This window comes from Zonotrichia albicollis, assembly GCF_047830755.1.
Source record: "Zonotrichia albicollis isolate bZonAlb1 chromosome Z unlocalized genomic scaffold, bZonAlb1.hap1 SUPER_Z_unloc_1, whole genome shotgun sequence".
Lineage (NCBI taxonomy): Eukaryota > Metazoa > Chordata > Aves > Passeriformes > Passerellidae > Zonotrichia > Zonotrichia albicollis.
The window spans coordinates 689,786-694,039 of record NW_027428339.1 but is presented as its reverse complement, the minus strand read 5'-3'; the positions used below and the strand labels follow the sequence as shown (position 1 = coordinate 694,039).

Below are 4,254 nucleotides of genomic sequence, written 5' to 3'. Positions count from 1 at the left end.
CAAATAGGCAAATCTGAACAAGGTACCAATGGCCAGCCACTCAAGTCATTTTGAAGCAATTTTTTAAACAATAAAATACTGCTACCACAAAAATAAAGCAAAAAGCTAACTACTGGCTAAGAAAAAATTAACTTTTGACAGCAACAACATTCCAACCACACAGGCTTTTTCCCAATATCATACCTTATAACTACCTCTCTTGGGAATTCTCATCATGTATCCCAAAAGGAATAAATACCTTAGAGCGTCCTAAAGCAAAAAGTAGCACACATGAGCTCCTCACACTCCCGGCAGTGCACTGAGCTCCTCACACTCCAGCGCAGCGTGCACTGAGTCTGCAACAAATTCTGCTCAGTGAGGGTCTGCAAACAAAGGTTCAACTGATGAACTGAACTGATTTTATAGGGATGTTTTCTAAGCACAGAAGCACAAAAAAGAACAAGCAGAAACAATTCTTAAATAAATCTGCAAGTTTTATTTAGCATATATGCGAGTGATTTCCACCCTGTGGCTTCTCACTTTGATTGGTCTGTAGGTTCAGGAAGATGACAATGCACACTCTGCCTTCCCTGAGCCCCCACGGCAGCTGAGCGCTGCTCCGTGTGCTCAGATCGTCAGGAGCTGGATTACACGTACCCGGACGGACTGCAACTGCTCTGCTGCAGATTCAGGAGACGACGGCAGAGAGGGGCTGGCCGAGGCGTCGTCCGAATTCCATTTCTGTGTGACGAGAAGCGGTTTGTTCCCAACAGCTGCAACATCCCCGGCTCGCTTCCGTGGTGAGTACCGATGGCACACAAATGGCAGCCCGAGGAAATCGTGTTCTGGGCTCCAAGTGGCTGGGACAGGGTCTGATTTTTTGTTTTGCATCTGTATGACGATTAGTACGACAGGGCTCTGAGGGATGACATGGCAACACAGAATTAAAAACTCCTCGATAGGATTACATCGACTTCTAGGAAAAGACAAAAGCCTATCACCCTTCTGCAATCTGCTTTTAATCCAAAGCACACGGATTGTCACTATGCTGCACCGTCCAGCTTTTCAAAGCAGCTTACTTCTGAAGACCAGGAAACATTGATTTCTACAGAAACAATGGGCAACCCCCAGGCTAATTTAAGCACTACTCTTTAATAGGGGATCTGCCAGCGTGCCAGTCCAGCTTCAAGAGCGCTTTATTTCAGTCTAACATCCCCACAAAATTCTTCTCACATCTTCCAACCCTGAAATCTTCTTTTTCCCTAAGGCTTCTCATCATTAGCAATTTCCAAGTAACATGGTAGTTTTACAACATTCAAAAATGTCATGCTGGACTGTGCTAGACAGTAATCTGCAAATATAAGCTTAGCAAAGATTGAATTGACTTGTCCAGAGAAAAAACCTACAAGTGAACACCCACACCTGCCTACAAAGAGCTAACAAGCCCCTGGCAGCTACCACATCAAAGCACAGTGGATGTTTCTAATAGAGGGTAAGGATAACAATACCACCTTTTGTTCTCTCCAGCTTGTTTTCCCTGCAGTCATATTTTGCTTCTTATGATTGTTTTAGTCTCTGTATCTTCTTGGACAGCACCGAGCCTGACGACAAGGACACGAGAGTCTTTCCCTGCCGTAGGGAGAGAACCAGGAAAACAGTTAAAAAAAGAACAGGGTAGTTTGAAATTCATACTTCCAGTGAGAAGCAGCGCCTAACAAACAGAACAAAAGCAAACAAAGCACGATACCTCCCTGGGGACAGAAGACTTATAAACCCTCCAGGATTTACGACCAACCCCTTCAGGACAGCAGCCAAGTGTCCCATGAGGTGGTGCTGCACCAAAGAACGATCTGACAGGTTCCAAAGAGTCAAATGCACAATATTTTGCAAAGCCGTAAAATCTTGCAAAATAACAAAAATACGATAGATATAAACTACAGGGCAAGAGTACAAGTGTTCGCTTTAAGAGCTGGAACCATGCAGGTGAGCACCTGATAACTGGATCCTCACCAGAGTTTGAACCCTTCGGTACACAGAAGGGTTTTCCCCAGAAATTTCACAGACTGAGATTTGATAGAAGTACACTTGCCAGATCCTCAGAAGCATCACCCATTCTCCAGGTGTCTGGAGAGAACTGCAAATGGCTCTCACGTAGTTTGAGCTGGTTCTCCAAGGTCTCAGGGTGAATTTCACCAGATGCAACCAAATCCGGCGACTCCCAGTGGGACAGAAGGAACCCAAAGTTTGGGTAAGCAGAGCTGCAGCAAATACTGAGGAAACAAACATAACAGCGTAAAAAATAATAAACCATCCTTTTTTTTTCTCTAGCTTTTGTTTTTTTCTTATTCAGATCAGCATAGCAATTAAAGAGAAGGTGAAAAACTCACCATTACTGAACATTTCATCATCTGTAAGCCGAGCATCCTTAGCACAGAGGACTCCAAAGTTAAAATTCACCGATCCCTGGGAAATAAAACCAAATATTGTATGATAAACAGTCAAACAGCAGACATAAAAATTTGTTTCCTCTAAGGACTTTCAGGTATGTATGTATCTTTGCATACATCCTACACATTAGAACATACACTTTATACCATCACCTGATACATAATATTTTACCTTTAAATTTTGATAGTATAGCATGAATTTTTAACTTTAATTGGTGATCTATTATTATTAAGTTGGTACTGAAAGTTATTTCTGCTGTCACGTTCAAAAAAACATTTTTTTTTTTTTTTTACTGTAATGAGCAATCGATTTCAAAGTCATCACAAGCCCATCAAAATACAAAGCTGTATTCACTGGACGGGTCTGTGAGCTAGAAGTAGTTAGGCTTGTACTTCCCTCTTGTTCTTCCAGAACCGATAAATCCTGTCAACAAAACCAGGATCTTTAGCCCACTGCTGTGAAAGATTCTACAAGGATGATGGTTTGATTTGTGTTTACAAGTTTTGATTTGAAATGGCCAGTTCAATGGATAAAGACAGTTTAAGTAGTATTACGTTACTATTATTATTATTTCTATTATTATTTTTACTATTACTACTACTATTATTATCACCTGCTACTGGAAGAAACAAACCAGTCCTACCTATACTTAATTACTTTTATTTCCAGAAAATAATAAAGAAAAAGAACCAAACCAAAAAAAGTCACTTCCTACCTTTTATATCAAGGGAGGAAAAATTTCTCTTGGGCTCTTCTCCAATTTATCAAGACTCATAGCACTGAAAGGCAAACAAAACAGTGCTTTATAGAAGGGCAAGTGCACATTTCAAGGCTGAACCACCAACCGATTGCAGTGACAGCAGTTACAACATGAATCGTTCCGAGAGCCTCTGTTAAATGCAATGTTCTGTGGAACTGCCATTTCTTTCCCAAAATACTAACTTCCAACACTTCCTAAACGTATTTGGTATTTTAAAACAACAGAAGTTAGTGAGACACTGTGTGGAGGTCAGGTTTAAATTTATTTCCTTCTAAAGCACAGAGCTCTGTTCCATCACCCTTCACTTCGGCTCTGCACTGAATCACGGTGAGCATTTGAGGAGTGCTCAATAACCAATTCTATTTCTCTCTTTTTCTAGTTCTCTCTATTCCTGAATAATTAAAGACAAGTCCAATGAAAAATGACAAGTTCAGCATCAAAGTCACACTTTTTCCCTTTGTCTTGTCAAGAACAGGCTCTAAATCCACTTAGTGCTGCCTGCAACAATTAAGACGTGCAAAACCATTTTTACATGTTTTATAGGTTTATCATAAAAGCCACGGAACGCAAGCTCTGAATTACAGGAAAAGGTACACAGTCAAATATCTAAAGGGATCACTTATTTGTAAATGCATACCTTGACAGAGATCGCACTGAGAACGTTTCTGTGGGACTCTAAGGGAGACATATTTTCTGAGTACCCTGTAAACAAGAAAAGCTAGGATATATTACAGGACATACCCACTTTTTCTACATATTCAAATAGGATTTTTAATAAAAACAACTCAGTTGAAAAAGAAAGAAGAAAACCAAGGTCATTTTACTCAGCTATATTTACTCCCAATTTACAGAAAAAAAAAAAGTCACGGGTGCTGCAAAGAAAAAAAAAGTGAACCATAAACGCCTACAGCACAATTTTAAAACAAGTGCTTGGATAAAAGAATCTCATGGAACGTGAAGTAGAAAAAAAGTGAAACCACTATCAGACCTGCCTATTTTCTCACCTTGGTACAAGAAAATCCTAAAAGCAGTATAAAGTCACTGCCTAAAACCGGTCATGGGATGTA

General features: G+C 40.2%; 1 long non-coding RNA gene across 1 annotated transcript; it reads right to left on the bottom strand.

The window, feature by feature from the left end:
• Positions 1–515: 515 nt before the first annotated feature.
• Positions 516–4,012, bottom strand: LOC141727339 (uncharacterized). Its single transcript, XR_012578356.1, has 4 exons — positions 3,825–4,012; positions 3,143–3,206; positions 2,367–2,442; positions 516–2,249 (listed from the first exon to the last, which is right to left on the bottom strand). It is a non-coding gene; the product is annotated as an uncharacterized LOC141727339 (long non-coding RNA).
• Positions 4,013–4,254: the final 242 nt, after the last annotated feature.